The sequence below is a fragment of the Pristiophorus japonicus genome, chromosome 5 (assembly GCF_044704955.1).
Source record: "Pristiophorus japonicus isolate sPriJap1 chromosome 5, sPriJap1.hap1, whole genome shotgun sequence".
NCBI classification, from domain to species: domain Eukaryota; kingdom Metazoa; phylum Chordata; class Chondrichthyes; family Pristiophoridae; genus Pristiophorus; species Pristiophorus japonicus.
In genome coordinates, this window is record NC_091981.1 from 296669805 (window position 1) to 296690247 (window position 20443).

At 52.4% G+C, this 20443-nt stretch overlaps 1 long non-coding RNA gene across 1 annotated transcript; it reads left to right on the top strand.

The window, feature by feature from the left end:
* Nucleotides 1-2988: 2988 nt before the first annotated feature.
* Nucleotides 2989-11941, top strand: LOC139264036 (uncharacterized). Its single transcript, XR_011593285.1, has 3 exons — nucleotides 2989-3369; nucleotides 9903-9956; nucleotides 10961-11941. It is a non-coding gene; the product is annotated as an uncharacterized lncRNA (long non-coding RNA).
* The last annotated feature ends 8502 nt before the right edge of the window (nucleotides 11942-20443 follow it).

Here is a 20443-nt window from a genome sequence, read left to right on the forward strand (position 1 = left end):
ACTGCCCCTCCAACAGTGCAGCGCTCCATCATGTACTGCCCCTCCGACAGTGCAGCACTCCTCTCAGTACTGCCCCTCCGACAGTGCAGCACTCCCTCTCAGTACTGCCCCTCCGACAGTGCAGCACTCCCTCAGTACTGCCCCTCCAACAGTGCAGTGCTCCCTCAGTACTGCCCCTCCGACAGTGCAGCGCTCCCTGAGAATTGGCCCTTGGACAGTGCCGTGCTCCCTCAGTACTGCCCCTCCGACACGTGCTAGTCAGAGTAGGAATTGCAGAATAGCTCAGATGAATACGTGGCTTGAGGAGTGGTCTAGAAGGGAGGGATTCAAATTCCTGGGACATTGGAACCGGTTCTGGGGGAGGTGGGACCAGTACAAACCGGATGGCCTGCACCTGGGCAGGACCCGGTAACAATGTCCTAGGGGGAGTGTTTGCCAGTGCTGTTGGGGAGGAGTTAAAATAACATGGCAGGGGGATGAGAACCTATGCAGGGAGACAGCGGGAAATAAAATGGAGGCAGAAGCAAAAGATAGAAAGGAGAAAAGTAAAAGTGGAGGGCAGAGAAACCCAAGGCAAAAAACAAAAAGGGTCACATTACAGCAAAATTCTAAAGGGGCAAAGTGTGTTAAAAAGACAACACTGAAGGCTCTGTGCCTCAATGCGAGGAGTATTCGGAATAAGGTGGACGAATTAACGACGCAGACAGCAGTTAACGAACATGATATAATTGGGATTACGGAGACATGGCTCCAGGGTGACCAAAGCTGGGAACTCAACATCCAGGGGTATTCAACATTTAGGAAGGATAGACAGAAAGGAAAAGGAGGCGGGGTGATGTTGCTGGTTAAAGAGGAAATTAATGCAATAGTAACAAAGGACATAAACCTGGATGATGTGGAATCGGTATGGGTGGAGCTACGGAATACCAAAGGGCAGAAAACGCTAGTGGGTGTTGTGTATAGACCACCAAACAGTAGTAGTGAGGTTGGGGACAGCACCAAACAAGAAATAAGGGATGTGTGCAATAAAGGTACAGCAGTTATCATGGGCGACGTTAATCTACATATTGATTGGACTAACCAAACTGGTAGCAATACGATGGAGGAGGATTTTCTGGAGTGTGTTAGGGATGGTTTTCTAGACCAATGTGTCGAGGAACCAACTAGAGAGATGGCCAACCTAGACTGGGTGATCTGTAATGAGAAAGGACTAATTAGCAATCTTGTTGTGCGAGGCCCCTTGGGGAAGAGTGACCATAATATGGTAGAATTCTTTATTAAGATGGAGAGTGACACAGTTAATTTGGAAACTAGGGTCCTGAACTTAAGGAAAGGTAACTTCGACGCTATGAGGTGTGAATTGGCTAGAATAGAAGGGTTGACGGTGGATAAGCAATGACAAACATTTAAAGATCACATGGATGAACTTCAGCAATTGTACATCCCTGTCTGGAGTAAAAATAAAACTGGGAAGGTGGCTCAACCGTGGCTAATAAGGGAAATTAAGAATAGTGTTAAAACCAAGGAAGAGGCATATAAATTGGCCAGAAAAAGCAACAAACTTGAGGACTGGGAGAAATTTAGAATTCAAAAGAGGAGGACTAAGGGTTTAATTAAGAGAGGGAAAATAGAGTACGAGAGGAAGCTTGCAGGGAACATAAAAACTCAGTACTGCCCCTCCGACAGTGCATCACTCCCTCAATACTGCCCCACCGACAGTGCATCACTCCCTCAGTTCTGCCCCTCCGACAGTGCATCACTCCCTCAGTACTGACCCTCCGACAGTGCATCACTCTCTCAGTACTGCCCCTCCGACAGTGCAGCGCTCCCTCAGTACTGCCCCCCCGACAGTGCATCATTCTCTCAGTACTGCCCCTCCGACAGTGCAGCGCTCCCTCAGTACTGCCTCTCCGATAGTGCAACGCTCCCTCAGTACTGCCCCTCCGACAGTGCAGCGCTCCCTCAGTACTGCCCCTCCGACAGTGCATCACTCCCTCAGTACTGACCCTCCGACAGTGCATCACTCTCTCAGTACTGCCCCTCCGACAGTGCAACGCTCCCTCAGTACTGCCCCTCCGACAGTGCAGCACTCCCTCAGTACTGCCCCTCCGACAGTGCAGCACTCCCTCAGTACTGCCCCTCCGACAGTGCAGCGCTCCCTCAGTACTGCACTGGAGTGTCAGCCTCGATGTTGTGCTTCAGTGTCTGGAGAGGGACTTGACCCCACGACCTTGTGACTGGGGGGGTCAGAGTGCTGTCACTGAGCCACAGATGACGCTGATATTGCTCCGTGAGTGACTCTAGACCAGAACCAGCTCTTGCTTAGTGGCAAGTGAGCCCAGGCTCTGTGTTGGTGTCCCAGCCTCCCTGAGCTGTCAGCAGGAGTAGGTAAATCAGCCGGGGTTCCAGCCCCGCCGAACAGGCTTGTGTCTGTGCGTCTACTGATCCGTGCCTTCTGCCACTCCAGCATGGCTGCCTGGTGGAAGTGTTGCTATAACTGTACAAGGTATTGGTGAGGCCACACCTGGAATACTGCGTGCAGTTTTGGTTTCCATATTTATGAAAGGATATACTTGCTTTGGAGGCAGTTCAGAGAAGATTCACTCGGTTGATTCTGGGGATGAGGGGGTTGACTTATGAGGAAAGGTTGAGGAGGTTGGGCCTCTACTCATTGGAATTCAGAAGAATGAGAGGTGATCTTATCGAAACGTATAAGATTATGAGGGGGCTTGACAAGGTGGATGTAGAGAGGATGTTTTCACTGATGGGGGAGACTAGAACTAGGGGGCATGATCTTAGAATAAGGGGCCGCCCATTTAAAACTGAGATGAGGAGAAATTTCTTCTCTGAGGGTTGTAAATTTGTGGAATTCGCTGCCTCAGAGAGCTGTGGAAGCTGGGACATTGAATAAATTGAAGACAGAGATAAGGGAAGAAGGGGTTACGGGGAGCGGGCAGGGAAGTTGACCTGAGTCCATGATCGGATCAGCCATGATCGTATTGAATGGTGGAGCAGGCTTGAGGTGCTGTATGGCCTACTCCTGCTCCTAATTCTTATGTTCTTATGGAGGTGGGGAGGGGGAGAATTTAAATATAAACCCACCTTTCACCATCACCGACTTCTCTGCCCTCAGGTGCTGCCAGAAGAAGAGACATCAGGCGCTCTGCCAGCGCCGATCTCCGAGCTGTCTGCCTTCCTTTCCTCTGGTGCCTTCGGCAGCGTGAGCCAGCAGAGCAGGAAGAGAGCGTGGAGCGAGAGCAGGAGTGCCATCGACCTACTCGAATCCCAACCTCTCCTGCAATTTGCATCACACTGGGCATTGGCCTCACAACACAGGACACAGTCGACAATACAGCCTCCCACATTGAAGTGAGTTCCTACTGCACTCCCTCCTCTCAACTGCACCACTCTCCCCAGCTCGCTCTCCCCCCCCCCTCTCGCTCTCCCCCCCCGCCCCCCTCGCTCTCCCCCCCCCCCCCATCTCACTCTCTTCCCCCCCCCCATCTCGCTCTCTTCCCCCCCCCATCTCGCTCTCTTCCCCCCCCCCATCTCGCTCTCTTTCCCCCCCCCCATCTCGCTCTCCCCCATCTCGCTCTCCCCCCCCCCCCATCTCGCGCTCTCCCCCCCATCTCGCTCTCCCCCCCCCCCCATCTCGCGCTCTCCCCCCCCCATCTCACTCTCTTCCCCCCCCCCCATCTCGCTCCCCCCCCATCCCGCTCTCCCCCCCCCCCCATCCCGCTCTCCCCCCCCCCCCATCTCGCTCTCTCCCCCCCCCCCCCCATCTCGCTCTCCCCCCCCCCCCCCATCTCGCTCTCCCCCCATCTCGCTCTCCCCCCCCCCATCTCGCGCTCTCCCCCCCCCATCTCACTCTTCCCCCCCCCCCCCATCTCGCTCCCCCCCCATCCCGCTCTCCCCCCCCCCCCATCCCGCTCTCCCCCCCCCCCCATCTCGCTCTCCCCCCCCATCTCGCTCTCCCCCCCCCATCTCGCTCTCCCCCCCCCCCCCCATCTCGCTCTCCCCCCCCATCTCGCTCTCCCCCCCCATCTCGCTCTCCCCCCCCCCATCTCGCTCTCCCCCCCCATCTCGCTCTCCCCCCCCATCTCGCTCTCCCCCCCCATTCTCGCTCTCCCCCCCCCATCTCGCTCTCCCCCCCCCATCTCGCTCTCCCCCCCCCATCTCGCTCTCCCCCCCCCCCCCATCTCGCTCTCCCCCCCCCCCATCTCGCTCTCCCCCCCCCCCATCTCGCTCTCCCCCCCCCCCATCTCGCACTCCCCCCCCCCCCATCTCGCACTCCCCCCCCCCATCTCGCTCTCCCCCCCCCCCATCTCGCTCTCCCCCCCCCCCATCTCGCACTCCCCCCCCCCCCATCTCGCTCTCCCCCCCCCCATCTCGCTCTCCCCCCCCCCATCTCGCTCTCCCCCCCCATCTCGCTCTCCCCCCCCCCATCTCGCTCCCCCCCCCCATCTCGCTCTCCCCCCCCCATCTCGCTCTCCCCCCCCCCCATCTCGCTCTCCCCCCCCCCATCTCGCTCTCCCCCCCCCCCCCACCATCTCGCTCTCCCCCCCCCCCCCATCTCGCTCTCCCCCCCCCCCCCATCTCGCTCCCCCCCCCCATCTCGCTCTCCCCCCCCCCCCCCATTTCGCTCTCTCCCTCCCATCTCGCTCTCTCCCCCCCATCTCGCTCTCTTTCCCCCCCCCCCCCCCCATCTCGCTCTCTTTTCCCCCCCCCATCTCGCTCTCCCCCCCTGCTCCACCCTCTCGACCCCCCCCCCCCCCATGCCCTCACCACTCGGTCCCCTGCTGTAACCCCTCTCTCGGGCCTCGGTTCCTCCCCTCGCGCCCCCGTGTATTCCCCACCCTTCTCCCTCCAGCCCACATCCCCACTCCCCCACCATCTAACCCAGGATTTGGATCTGTAAGAACTTGCTGGGCTGGAATATTTTTTTAAATTGCCACTGCCAATGGTTTAGTTTTAAAGGGGATGCAGGAACAGATAGACCCGGGGGTGTACGTACACAAATCTTTGAAGGTGGCAGGACACGTTAAAAAGGCTGCTAAAAAAAGCATTTGGGATGGTCGAATTATAGAAAGAGCACAGGAGGAGGCCATTCGGCCCATCGAGCCTGTGCCGGCTCTGTGAAAGAGCAGCCGTGTTTAGTTACCCTCACCCCTCTGCTCTATGTTGGTAACCCGGAAAGTTCTTCATCAAGGAACTCTCCAACTTTTAAAATGATTTCTGGAATCAGCTCCCAGCACCTTTTCAGACAGAGCCTTCCAGATCCCAACAGCTCCGGGTGAAAACAATTTTCCTCCTCTCCTCTCTAGATCTTTCAACAATGATTTGGAATCTCTGACCCCTGGTTATTGACCCACTCGCCAGAGGCAATAGTTTTTCCCTGTTTACTCCATCAAATCTCTCATTATCTTAAAAACCTCTATTAAGTCACCTCCTAGCCTTCCCTGTTCCCAGGAGAACAGGCCTAACGTTTCCAACCTTGCCTCATAACTGAAGCCCCACATCCCAGGATAAAACTCCTCTGTGTCTTTTCTCAGCCTTTACATCTTTCCTGATGCCCAGAATTGTTCACACCAATGATTTATAAAGTTCCAGCGTGATTTTATTTGCTTTCGTATTTTATGCCTCTATTTATAAACACAAGTAATCCACTTGCTGTTTTAACCACTTATCAACTTGCCACCTTTAAGGATTTGTATACATGGACACCAAGGCCTCTCTGCTCCTCTACACTCTTCATTCCATGATTTATTGCCTGTCCCTAATCGCCCCGGAGAATGTGGAGGTGAGCCGCCTTCTTAAACCGCTGCAGTCCGTGTGGTGTTAGGGAGGGAGTTCCGGGATTGTGACCCAGCGACGATGAAGGAACGGCCGATATATTTCCAACTCTGGGATGGTGTGTGACTTGGAGGGGAACGTGGAGGTGGTGGTGTTCCCCTGGGCCTGCTGCCCTTGTCCTTCGAGGTGGTAACGGTGGCGGGTTTGGGAGGTGCTGCCGAAGAAGCCTTGGCTTCTGGTTACAACTTGACATGGAGGGACTTGAACTCTCGGCCTCTCGATGGCTGTTCCTGTGGTTGGGAGGGGGAAACATTCCGACTTTGAAACGCTGTCCGGTGACCCCCAAACCCCGTTAGAATCATAGAAATTTACAGCATGGAAGGAGGCCATTTCAGCTGCAGGGTGACTTGGACAGGTTAGGTGAGTGGGCAGCTGCATGGCAGATGCAGTATAATGTGGATAAATGTGAGGTTATCCACTTTGGTGGCAAAAACAGGAAGGCAGAATATCTGAATGGCGGCAGATTAGGAAAAGGGGAGGTGCAGCGAGACCTGGGTGTCATGGTTCATCAGTCATTGAAAGTTGGCATGCAGGTACAGCAGGCGGTGAAGAAGGCAAATGGTCTTCATAGCTAGGGGATTTGAGTATAGGAGCAGGGAGGTCTTACTGCAGTTGTACAGGGCCTTGGTGTGGCCTCACCTGGAATATTGTGTTCAGTTTTGGTCTCCTAATCTGAGGAAGGACGTTCTTACTATTGAGGGAGTGCAGCGAAGGTTCACCAGACTGATTCCAGGGATGGCTGGACTGACATATGAGGAGAGACTGGATCAACTGGGCCTTTATACACTGGAGTTTAGAAGGATGAGAGGGGATCTCATAGAAACATATAAAATTCTGATGAGACTGGACAGGTTAGATGCAGGAAGAATGTTCCCGATGTTGGGGAAGTCCAGAACCAGGGGACACAGTCTAAGGATAAGGGGTAAGCCATATAGGGCTGAGATGAGAAGAAACTTCTTCACTCAGAGAGTTGTCAACCTGTGGAATTCTCTACCGCAGAGAGTTGTTGATGCCAGTTCATTGGATATATTCAAGGGGGAGTTAGATGTGGCCCTTACGGCTAAAGGGATCAAGGGGTCTGGAGAGAAAGCAGGAAAGGGGTACTGAGGTGAATGATCAGCCATGAACTCATTGAATGGCGGTGCAGGCTCGAAGGGCCGAATGGCCTACTCCTGCACTTATTTTCTATGTTTCTATGTGTCCACGCAGGCCGACCAAGAGCTATCCAGCCTAATCCCACTTTCCAGATCTTGGTCCATAGCCCTGCAGGTTACGGCACTTCAAGTGCTTTTTAAACGTGGTGAGGGTTTCTGCCTCTACCACCCTTTCAGTCAGTGAGTTCCATAGAAACATAGAAAATAGGTGCAGGAGTAGGCCATTCGGCCCTTCGAGCCTGCACCGCCATTCAGTAAGATCATGGCTGATCATTCACCTCAGTACCCCTTTCCTGCTTTCTCTCCAGACCCCTTGATCCCTTTAGCCGTAAGGGCCACATCTAACTCGCTCTTGAATACATCCAATGAACTGGCATCAACAACTCTCTGCGGCAGGGAATTCCACAGGTGAACAACTCTCTGAGTGAAGAAGTTTCTCCTCATCTCAGTCTTAAATGGCCTACCCCTTATCCTTAGACTGTGACCCATGGTTCTGGACTTCCCCAACGTCGGGAACAATCTACCCGCATCTAATCTGTCTCGTCCCGTCAGAATCTTGTATGTTTCTATGATATCCCCTCTCATCCTTCTAAAATCCAGTGTATAAAGGCCCAGTTGATCCAGTCTCTCCTCATATGTCAGTCCAGCCATCCCTGGAATCAGACTGGTGAACCTTCGCTGAACTCCCTCAATAGCAAGAACGTCCTTCCTCTGATTAGGAGACCAAAACTGAACACAATATTCCAGATGAGGCCTCACCAAGGCTCCGTACAACTGCAGTAAGACCTCCCTGCTCCTATACTCAAATCCCCTAGCTATGAAGGCAAAATACCATTTGCCTTCTTTTACCGCCTGCTGTACCTGTATGCCAACTTTCAATGACTGATGAACCATGACACCCAGGTCTCGTTACACCTCCCCTTTTACTAATCTGCCACCATTCAGATAATATTCTGTCTTCATGTTTTTGCCCCCAAAATGAATAACCTCACATTTATCCACATTATACCGCATCTGCCATGCATTTTCCCACTCACCCAACCTGTCCAAGTCCCCCTGCAGCCTCTTAGCATCCTCCTCACAGCTCACACCGCCACCCAGTTTAGTGTCATCTGCAAACTTGGAGATATTACATTCAATTCCTTCGTCTAAATCATTAATGTATATTGTAAATAGCTGGGGTCCCAGCACTGAGCCCTGCAGCACTCCACTAGTCACTGCCTGCCATTCTGAAATGGACCCGTTTATCCCGACTCTCTGCTTCCTGTCTGCCAACCAGTTCTCTATCCACATCAGTATATTACCCCCAATACCATGTGCTTTGATTTTGCACAGCAATCTCTTTTGTGTGGGACTCTGTCAAAAGCCTTTTGAAAGTCCAAATACATCACATCCACTGGTTCTCCCTTGTCCACTCTACTAGTTACATCCTCAAAAAATTCCAGAAGATTGGTCAAGCATGATTTCCCTTTCATAAATCCATGCTGACTTGGACCGATCCTGTCACTGCTTTCCAAATGTGCTGCTATTTCATCCTTAATAATTGATTACAACATTTTCCCCACTACTGATGTCAGGCTAACCGGTCTATAATTACTCGCTTTCTCTCTCCCTCCCTTTTTAAAAAGTGGTGTTACATTAGCTACCCTCCAGTCCATAGGAACTGATCCAGAGTCGATAGACTGTTGGAAAATGATCACCAATGCATCCACTATTTCCAGGGCCACTTCCTTAAGTACTCTGGGATTTATCGGCCTTCAATCCCATCAATTTCCCAAATACACTTTCCTGCCTAATAAGGATATCCTTCAGTTCCTCCTTCTCACTAGACCCTCGGTCCCCTAGTACTTCCGGAAGGCTATTTGTGTCTTCCTTTGTGAAGACAGGACCAAAGTATTTGTTCAATTGGTCTGCCATTTCTTTGTTCCCCATTATAAATTCACCTGAATCCGACTGCAAGGGACCTACGTTTGTCTTTACTAATCTTTTTCTCTTGACATATCTATAGAAGCTTTTGCAGTCAGTTTTTATGTTCCCGGCAAGCTTCCTCTCATACTCTATTTCTCCCCCTCCTAATTAAACCTTTTGTCCTCCTCTGCTGAATTCTAAATTTCTCCCAGTCCTCAGGTTTGCTGCTTTTTCTGGCCAATTTATATGCCTCTTCCTTGGATTTAACACTATCCTTAATTTCCCGTTAGCCACGGTTGAGCCACCTTCCCTGTTTTATTTGTACTCCAGACAGCGATGTACAATTGTTGAAGTTCATCCATGTGATCTTTAAATGTTTGCCATTGCCTATCCACCATCAACCCTCCAGACCCCACCACCCTCTGGGTGAAAACATTTCCTCTCAAATCCCCTCGAAACCTCCCCCCAATTACTTTAACTCTATGCCCCCCCTGGTTGTTGACCCCTCTGCCAAGGGAAACAGGTCCGTCCTATCCACTCTATCCAGGCCCCTCATAATTTTGTACACCTCAATCAGGTCTTCCCTCAGCCTCCTCTGTTCCAAAGAAAACAGACCCAGCCTGTGCAATCTGTCCTCTTCCAACCTTTACTGCATAGTGTGTTTGTGTAGGAGGATCTGGTGAGGACCGGATCAGGTTTGACTCTGCGATGCCCCCCTCGGTTAGATAGCCAGACAGTGCCTGCAGCTCCAGCCTCATGGGTGAGGATTAGCCGCTCTGGAGGAGAGGGGCAGCCCGTGTTGGGGGAATCTACACCCCCAGGTGGGGCGGAGAGCGGGTGGTGGGGAGCCGGGCGGGGGGAGGGGGGTGGTCTGGTTTTGAGCCTGCGCTGGGTCCTCACCACCGCAATGTCTCGCGCTGGTTAAACCGGACCCCGGCAGAACCGACCGCTGAGGGATCCACCTTTTCCATCTTTTGTTTTCCTCAGGAAGGAGAAGAAAGACGAGCCAGACTTTGGCCCCTCGCAGGACTGGGCTGACAGGTTGGTGTTTACTGAGCGTATCAACGGGCAGGGATCCAACCACTGCCTCCTGGGCCACCCCGAGAAATACCGCCCAGTTCCCAGGCCCCCTCCCGAGGGGTGGGGCACACTACCGTTCCCTCCCCAGGCACAGCTTGCAATCCTGTTCCCAATGCAGGTCCATAATCTCCACATCGAAAGACAGCAAAAGATCGAGAGCCAATTGTAAATAACAGACTTGCATTTCGATAGCACCTTTCACATGCTCAGGATGTCCCAAAGCGCTTTACAGCCAGTGAAGTAACTTTGAAGTATAGTCACTGTTGTAATGTGTGAAATGTGGCAACCAATTTGCGCACAGCAAGCTCCCACAAACAGCGATGTGATAATGACCCAGATTATCTGTTTTTTTTTGTGATGTTGATTGAGGGATAAATATTGGCCAGGACACCGGGGAGAACTCCCCTGCTCTTCTTCCAATAGTCCACCTGAGAAAGCACATGGAGTCTTGCTTTTAATGTCTCATCTAAAAGTTTACCCCTCCGACAGTGCAGCACTCCCTCAGTACTGCCCCTCCGACAGTGCGGCGCTCCCTCAGTACTGCCCCTCCGACAGTGCGGCGCTCCCTCAGTACTGCCCCTCCGACAGTGCGGCGCTCCCTCAGTACTGCCCCTCCGACAGTGCGGCGCTCCCTCAGTACTGCCCCTCCGACAGTGCGGCGCTCCCTCAGTACTGCCCCTCCGACAGTGCGGCGCTCCCTCAGTACTGCCCCTCCGACAGTGCGGCGCTCCCTCAGTACTGCCCCTCCGACAGTGCGGCGCTCCCTCAGTACTGCCCCTCCGACAGTGCGGCGCTCCCTCAGTACTGCCCCTCCGACAGTGCAGCGCTCCCTCAGTACTGCCCACTGAGCCACGTCTGACACTTTCTGGGATTGTCCAATTTCAGGAATGACTCTGAGCATGTAGCATTGTGTAAGGAGCTTCGATTCCATTCATTCCCTGATTTTAATGTCCTTCTCTCCGCAGATCCAAGCCCCCCGTGTTGAAGAGGGAATTCTGGGAGAATCCAGAGAAGGAGGCGTTTGAGAATCAGTGACGTGGATATCGGGGACCTGAGCTTTTGTCCAGCTACCTGTCTGGCTGCAGAGCCAGCCCAGGTTGTCCACATTCCCAGACTATGGCCATCGCTGTCCTGGAGATGTATGGACAAGTCTCCCACTGCCGGGGCACCCTGAGGGAGAAGTCACTCTGCATCCTGCCTTGCTGTACCCGATCCCCCAGAGCACTTGCTGCTGAAACGGGAAGCATTCTCTTCTCTCGCTTCTCTTTCCTGAATTAAATCTGTGGAAAGGTTCGCGGCTAAAAATGTTACTGGTCAAAGGGCATGCAGTCATAAGTGTAAATGGGTGGGGGTGGGGGTGGGGCACAGTTCACGTTGTTTCAAACTCTGGTTTATACGTTGATCAGGAACTATTGAATGTACACGGAGTGCTGGGTCTCAGTTATCGTAACCGTATAACCGCGAGCTGAGGCGAAGCCAGACTTAACTGACAATCATTGAAAGCAGCAAAGGACCAGGCTTAACTCTCCCGGTTTGGGAGTCTTTGATTTCTGGAGTTGAGTAAAACTCTGATCATTTTTTGTTTACAGGCCCAGTTAGAGAGGGAGCACTCTCGCTCGCTCGCTCGCTCTCTCCGTTCCGCCAATCTATTGGGGGTGGTGGGGGGAGCATGTGATCGTGCTGAGCGACAGCTTCTCGCAGGGGGTCGGGGGTCAGACACGATAACCTTGCACTATTCTGCCGCCTTACTGGTTGTGCCATTTACTTGCCAATTCTGCGCGTTGTGCCGAACAAGGGTTGCGAATTCTTGCTTCAGCAGTGGCTGCTGCTTGCTCTGCTCCGTTGTTTTATGCGCTACGCCTCGTTAGCGAGATGGCAATCGTGAGAATTTATTGAACCAAAGATTGCTGTTTTTTTGTGTTTTTATAAATCAGGTTTGTGTGTCACACGGTGTGTTTCGGATCATTGCGGTTTCGCCTGCCTGAGCTACACTGACACAGTGAGGAGCAGGAGGAGGCCGTTCAGCCCCTTGGCCCTGTCCCACTACTCACTCAGATCATGGCTGAGCTGTACCTTCACTCCATCCGCCTGGCTTGGCTCCCTATCCTTGCATACCCTCACCCAGCAACTATCTCTCAATCTCAGTCCTAAAATTATCAGTTGACCCCCCCAGCAGCCACAGCTGTTGTGGGAGAACTCTACGTTACTGCTCCCCTTTGTATGACGTCACCCCTGAACGGCCTGGCTCTAACTTTAAGGTTATTCCACCTTGTTCTGCACTCTCCCTCCAGAGGAAATAGTTTCTCTGTGTCTACACTACCCAGTCCTTCAAACATCTCGCACGCCGCAAGTTCTTCATCTTCTAAACGGGAAGAGATACCATCCTAGTCTCTGCCGCCTGTCCCTGTAACGTTGGTAACGGATGTCGGCAAGTCCCAGCGATGCAAGTTTTCGCTTTGCTGGGAGACTCTACTTTCATAATCCAAATATTCTCCTTCCCTGATTTTCACCCCTCGGCTGCTGCAGGCCCACACACACAGGGACTGGGAGGATCTCACGGGCCCACACTCGCACAGGGCCTGGGGGGATCTCACGGGCCCACACACAGGGACTGGGAGGATCTCACGGGCCCACACACAGGGACTGGGAGGATCTCACGAGCCCACACACAGGGACTGGGAGGATCTCACGAGCCCACACACAGGGACTGGGAGGATCTCACGGGCCCACACTCGCACAGGGCCTGGGGGGATCTCACGGGCCCACACACAGGGACTGGGAGGATCTCACGGGCCCACACACAGGGACTGGGAGGATCTCACGAGCCCACACACAGGGACTGGGAGGATCTCACGGGCCCACACACAGGGACTGGGAGGATCTCACGGGCCCACACACAGGGACTGGGAGGATCTCACGGGCCCACACACAGGGACTGGGGGGATCTCACGGGCCCACACACAGGGACTGGGGGGATCTCACGGGCCCACACACAGGGACTGGGAGGATCTCACGGGCCCACACACAGGGACTGGGAGGATCTCACGGGCCTACACACACACAGCACTGGGAGAATCTCGTGGCCCCACACACACACACACAGGGACTGGGGGGATCTCACGGGCCCACACACACACACACACACACACACAGGCACTGGGGGGAATCTCACGGGCCCACACACACACAGGCACTGGGAGGATCGAGCGGGCCCCACACACACAGGTCACTGGGAGAATCTCGTGGCCCCACACACACACAGGGCACTGGGAGAATCTCACGGGCCCACACACACACAGGTCACTGGGAGGATCTCACGGGCCCACACACAGGTCACTGGGAGAATCTCGTGGCCCCACACACACACAGGTCACTGGGAGGATCTCATGGGCCCACACACACGGCACTGGGAGGATCTCACGGGCCCACACACACAGGGCACTGGGAGAATCTCACGGGCCCACACACACAGGGCACTGGGAGAATCTCACGGGCCCACACACACAGGGCACTGGGAGAATCTCACGGGCCCACACACAGGGCAGTGGGAGAATCTCGTGGCCCCACATACACACACGGTACTGGGGGGATTGAGCGCGCTCCACACACAGGGCACTGGGAGAATCTCACAGGCCCACATAGACACAGGGCACTGGGAGGATCGAGCGGACCACCACAGGAAATACTCGGTGAAAATAATGTCCATCGAGTTTGCTTTCTCCCATCCTGATAGTCACACAATACAACGATAAAGGAGTTAACTAATCCCACCAATCAATCTCTATCCATAAGTCTACAACAGAGCCAGACATGGGCCGAGGAATCCCCCCAGTGCTGGAGAACTTGGAAGCTAGGGGTCCTAAGTCTGCTGCTGCTCCCGACTGACACACCTGTACAAAGGTAAACGCCCCATCGTAGGCCCTCGAACATTCTCCAATTACTGGGTTTCCCTCCGCTTCACCATGGAGGTTCTCTGCGTGGTGGGGGGGGGACAAAATGAATTTTACAGTTTCGCAGACGATTCCCAGGGTTGGGTGTTTATCCCGGTGTAAACCGGATAATCAACTGGGGAGGGTTTCACAGCGAAGTCTGATCCTGACTATTGTGTTCCTAACACAGATGAGGCTGCACACAGGGAGGTTAAAGTAACAGTGACCTCAGTTTTTACTAAGACACTCCAGAGTGAGGAACAGGCCTTAGGGGCCGGCTTATATACAGTGCTCCCTGGGATCCCTTGGGACTTCAGGGGATGTGCTCCCTGGTGGCAGAACATGGGAGTGCATGCTTTACAGATACACAACATCACTCCCCCCCCCACCAAAGTCAAAGTGAAAACTATTTATAAGGTGAGGCAGTTGGGAGCCTTTCTTTCCCTGGTGGACTGTCTCGGTACAAATGTACCTCTGGGGAGGTACCAGCGGATTGGAAAGCAGCTAATGTAACGCCTCTGTTTAAAAAAGGGGGCCGACAAAATTCAGGTAACTATAGGCCGGTTAGTTTAACATCTGTAGTGGGGAAAATGCTTGAAACTATCATTAAGGAAGAAATAGCAGGACATCTAAATAGGAATAGTGCAATCAAGCAGACGCAACATGGATTCATGAAGGGGAAATCATGTTTAACTAATTTACTGGAATTTTTTGAGGATATAACGAGCATGGTGGATAGAGGTGTACCGATGGATGTGGTGTATTTAGATTTCCAAAAGGCATTCGATAAGGTGCCACACAAAAGGTTACTGCAGAAGATAAAGGTACGCGGAGTCAGAGGAAATATATTAGCATGGATAGAGAATTGGCTGGCGAACAGAAAGCAGAGAGTCGGGATAAATGGGTCCTTTTTGGGTTGGAAATCGGTGGTTAGTGGTGTGCCACATGGATCGGTGCTGGGACCACAACTGTTTACAATATACATAGATGACCTGGAAGAGGGGACAGAGTGTAGTGTAACAAAATTTGCAGATGACACAAAGATTAGTGGGAAAGCGGGTTGTGTAGAGGACACAGAGAGGCTGCAAAGAGATTTGGATAGGTTAAGCGAATGGGCTAAGGTTTGGAAGATGGAATACAATGTCGGAAAATGTGAGGTCATCCACCTTGGGAAAAAAAACAGTAAAAGGGAATATTATTTGAATGGGGAGAAATTACATCATGCTGCGGTGCAGAGGGACCTGGGGGTCCTTGTGCATGAATCCCAAAAAGTTAGTTTGCAGGTGCAGCAGGTAATCAGGAAGGCGAATGGAATGTTGGCCTTCATTGCGAGAGGGATGGAGTACAAAAGCAGGGAGGTCCAGCTGCAACTGTACAGGGTATTGGTGAGGCCGCACCTGGAGTACTGCGTGCAGTTTTGGTCACCTTACTTAAGGAAGAATGTACTAGCTTTGGAGGGGGTACAGAGACGATTCACTAGGCTGATTCTGGAGATGAGGGGGTTACCTTATGATGATAGATTGAGTAGACTGGGTCTTTACTCGTTGGAGTTCAGAAGGATGAGGGGTGATCTTATAGAAACATTTAAAATAATGAAAGGGATAGACAAGATAGAGGCAGAGAGGTTGTTTCCACTGGTCGGGGAGACTAGAACTAGGGGGCACAGCCTCAAAATACAGGGGAGCCAATTTAAAACCGAGTTGAGAAGGAATTTCTTCTCCCAGAGGGTTGTGAATCTGTGGAATTCTCTGCCCAGGGAAGCAGTTGAGGCTAGCTCATTGAATGTATTCAAGTCACAGATAGATAGATTTTTAGCCAATAAGGGAATTAAAGGTTATGTGGAGCGGGCGGGTAAGTGGAGCTGAGTCCACGGCCAGATCAGCCATGATCTTGTTGAATGGCGGAGCAGGCTCGAGGGGCTAGATGGCCTTCTCCTGTTCCCAATTCATATGTTCTTGTGTCTGTTCTGGTGTGTTGGCTGTGCCCTCGCTGGGCTGGCGTGTTGTTAGCCCTGCAGGGCTGCTGGGTGAGCCTGGCCTTGCTGGGCTGTTGGGCGTGATGGGTTCGATTTCCTGGTCCGGGGTGGTGTCATTGATCCTTTGGGTGTGTGTTGTGGGCTCGAAAAAGGTGGTGTCTGCTGTGGGTTGTTCAGGGCGGTCTGTGAACCGCAGCCTCGTTTGGTCCAGGTGCTTTCTGCAAATTTGTCCATTGTCTAGTTTGACTACAAACACCCTACTCCCTTCTTTAGCTATCACCGTGCCCGCGATCCACTTGGGACCATGTCCATAGTTTAGCACATACACAGGGTCATTCAGATCAATTTCCCGTGACACAGTGGCGCGACCATCGTTTACATTTTGTTGCTGCCGCCTGTTCTCTACCCGATCATACAGGTTGAGGTGAACCAATGAGAGTCTGGTTTTAAGTGTCCTTTTCATGAGTAGCTCAGCTGGGGGCACCCCTGTGAGCGAGTGGGGTCTCGTGCGGTAGCTGAGCAGTACTTGGGACAGGCGGGTTTGGAGTGAGCCTTCTGTGACTCGTTTAAGGCTCTGTTTGATTGTTTGTACTGCCCGCTCTGCCTGCCCATTGGAGGCTGGTTTAAACGGGGCCGAGGTGACATGTTTGATCCCATTGCGGGTCATGAATTCTTTAAATTCGGCACTGGTGAAACATGGCCCGTTGTCACTGACCAGTATGTCAGGCAGGCCGTGGGTGGCAAACATGGCCCTCAGGCTTTCAATGGTGGCGGTGACGGTGCTTCCCAACATTATTTCACATTCAATCCATTTTGAAAAAGCATCCACCACCACCAGGAACATTTTACTGAGAAACGGGCCCGCATAGTCGACATGGATCCTCGACCATGGTCTGGAGGGCCAGGACCACAAACTTAGTGGTGTCTCTCTGGGCACGTTGCTTAACTGACCACATACGCTGCATTGCCGTACACAGGACTCTAAGTCAGAGTCGATACCGGGCCACAACACGTGGGATCTGGCTATCGCTTTCATCATTACTATACCCAGGTGTGTGCTGTGGATATCGGAGATGTACGTCTCCCTGCCCTTTTTGGGTAGCACTACGCGGTTACCCGACAACAGACAGTCTGCCTGAATGGACAGCTCGTCTTTTCGCCGCTGGAATGGCTTGATTATGGGATGCTGGCCCAGCTCCCATGCAGTACACAGTTTTTGACTCGGGACAGCAGAGGATCTTGGCTGGTCCAAGTCCTAATCTGGCGGGCCGTGACAGGTGATTTATCATTTTCAAATGCTTCCATGACCATCAACAAGTCTGCGGGCTGCGCCACCATCAACAAGTTTGCAGGCTGTGCCATTTCCACCCCCGTGGTGGGCAATGGTAGCCAACTGAGAGGATCCGCACAGTTCTCGGTGCCTGGCCAGTGGCGGATGGTATAGTTATACGCTGATAACGTGAGTGCCCACCTTTGTATGCGGGCTGAGGCATTAGTATTTATCCCCTTGATTTCAGCGAACAGTGATATATGAGGGGCTTGTGATCGGTTTCCAGCTCAAATTTGAGGCCAAACAGGAACTGATGCGTTTTCTTTACCCCAAACACACACGCTAATGCCTCTTTCTCAATCATGCTGTAGGCCCTCTCGGCCTTAGACAAGCTCCTGGAGGCATAGGCGACAGGTTGCAGCTTCCCTGCACCGTTAGCTTGTTGTAATACACACCCGACTCCGTACGACGATGCATCACATGTTAGCACAAGTCTTTTACACCGGTTATACAATACAAGCAGCTTGTTGGAACATAAAATGTTTCTGGCTTTCGCAAAAGCAATTACTTGGTTTTTTTCCCCATACCCAGTTCTCACCTTTACGCAATAACACATGTAGGGGCTCTAAGAGGGTGCTTAACCCCAGCAGGAAGTTACCAAAATAGTTGAGTCCCAGGAACGACCGCAGCTCCGTGACGTTCTGTGGCCCTGGGCGCATTCCTGATAGCCTCTGTCTTGGTGTCTGTGGGCCGAATGTCGTCCGCCGCCATCTTTCTCCCCAAAAACTCCACTTCTGTTGCCATGAAGACGCATTTCGACCTCTTCAGCCGCAGCCCTACGCAATCCAGTTGCTGGAGGACCTCCTCCAGGTTTTGTCGGTGCTCGACGGTGTCCTAACCCGTGAACAATATGTCGTCCTGAAAAACCACCGTGTGTGACTTGAGTAGGCTCTCCCTGTTTCTCTGAAAGCTCGCTGCAGCCGACCGAATTCCAAACGGGCATCTGTTGTAGATGAACAGTCCCTTGTGCGTGTTGATGCAGGTGAGGCCCTTCGAAGACTCCTCCAGCTCCTGCGTCATGTAGACCAAAGTCAGGTCGAGCTTGGTGAACATCTTGCCTCCTGCCAGCATCGCAAATAGGTCGTCTAACTTAGATAGCGGGTATTGGTCCTGTAGTGAGAAACGATTAATAGTTACTTTATAATCGCTGCAAATCCTGACCGTGCCATCACTTTTGAGTACTGGAACAATCGGGCTGGCCCACTCACTGAATTCCACTGGGGAGATGATGCCCTCGCGTTGCAGCCTGTCCAGCTCAATTTCCACTCTCTCCCTCATCATATGAGGTACCGCTTGCGCCTTGTGGTGAATGGGTCATGCCTCTGGGACCAAGTGGATCCGCACCTTCGCCCTGGAAAAGTTTCCAATACCTGGCTCAAAAAGGGAAGGGAATTTGTTAAGAACCTGGGTACATAAGGCCTCATCGACATGTAATAGCGCTCGGATGTCATCCCAGTTCCAGCAGATTTTGCCCAGCCAGCTCCTTCCAAGCAGTGTGGGGCCATCGCACGGGACAATCAAGAGTGGCAGTTCATGCACCGTGCCCTCATAGGTGACCTTGACCATGACGTTGCCCAGGACAGTGATGAGCTCTTTGGTGTACATTCTCAGTCTCGTGTGGATGGGGCTCAGGGCTGGTCTGAGTGCCTTGTTGCACCACAGTCTCTCAAACATCTTTTTACTCATGATGGATTGGCTAGCGCCAGTGTCCAGTTCCATGGCTACGGGTAAGCCATTCAATTTTACATTTAGCATTTAGCATTATAGGTGGACATTTCGTCGAAAATGTGTGCACCCCATGTACTTCAGCATCTGCCTCCTCTCACTGAGGCTCGAAATTGCTTTGATCCACCATGGACCGATCTTCCTCTGCCACGTGGTGGTTAGCAGGTTTTGCAGAGCTTGCAGCTTGTCTGCAAGCTCGTTGAAGGTGCCCCATTGTTCCACAGCTCTTGCAAACATACCCTTTGAAGCGGCATGAATAGACTGAATGGAAGCCTCCACAATGCCAACAAGGTGTGAATTGCCTTGCATTCATCCTTTGTTGCGGACTCTGAGTCATCTGGGTCACCTGAGGCCTGCTGGCAGTTGCACACTCATGGTTTCAGCCCTGTATATTTCTGCTGGCAAACACAGTTCCAGTTAATTTATGTGTGCTGAGAGATTTGTTTGGTGTTATCACTGGTGGACATAAATGCCTGCGCTATCGCAATGGCCTTACTTAGGGTCGGTGTCTCTACAGTTAAAGTTTTCGTAGGATGGTCTCGTAGCCAATGCCCAGTACAAGAAAGTCTCTGAGCATCTGCTCCAGGTAGCCATCAAACTCACATTGTCCTGCAAGTCGCCTTAGCTCGGCGACGTAGCTCACCACTTCCTGACCTTCAGATCGCTGGCATGTGTAGAACCGATACCTCGCCATCAGCACGCTCTCCCTCGGGTTAAGATGCTCCCGAACCAGTGTACACAGCTCCTCATACAACTTATCTGTGGGTTTCACCGGAGCCAGAAGATTCTTCATGAGGATGTAGGTCGGTGCCTCGCAGACCGTGAGGAGGACCACTCTCCTTTTTGCAGTGCTTCCTTCTCCGTCCAGCTCGTTGACTACAAAGTACTGGTCTAGCCATTCGACATAGGCTTCCCAGTCCTTACCTGCTGAGAACTTCTCCAGGAAGCCCACAGTTTGCTGCATCTTTGCTAGTGCTGTTGGGGAGGAGTTAAATTAATATGGCAGGGGGATGGGAACTTATGCAGGGAGTCAGAGGGAAATAAAATGGGTAGTCAGAAGCAAAATATGTAAAAGAAGAAAAGTAAAAATAGAGGGCAGAGAAACCCAAGGCAAAAAACAAAAAGGGTCACATTACAGCAAAATTCTAAAGGGGCAAAGTGTGTTAAAAAGACAAGCCTGAAGGCTCTGTGCCTCAATGCGAAGAGTATTCGGAATAAGGTGGACGAATTAACTGCACAGATAGCAGTTAACGGATATGATGTAATTGGGATTACGGAGACATGGCTCCAGGGTGACCAAGGCTGGGAACTCAACATCCAGGGGTATTCAACATTTAGGAAGGCTAGACAGAAAGGAAAAGGAGGCGGGGTGGCATTGCTGGTTAAAGAGGAAATTAATGCAATTGTAAGGAGGGACATTAGCCTGGATGATGTGGAATCGGTATGGGTGGAGCTGCGGAATACCAAAGGGCAGAAAACGTTAGTGGGA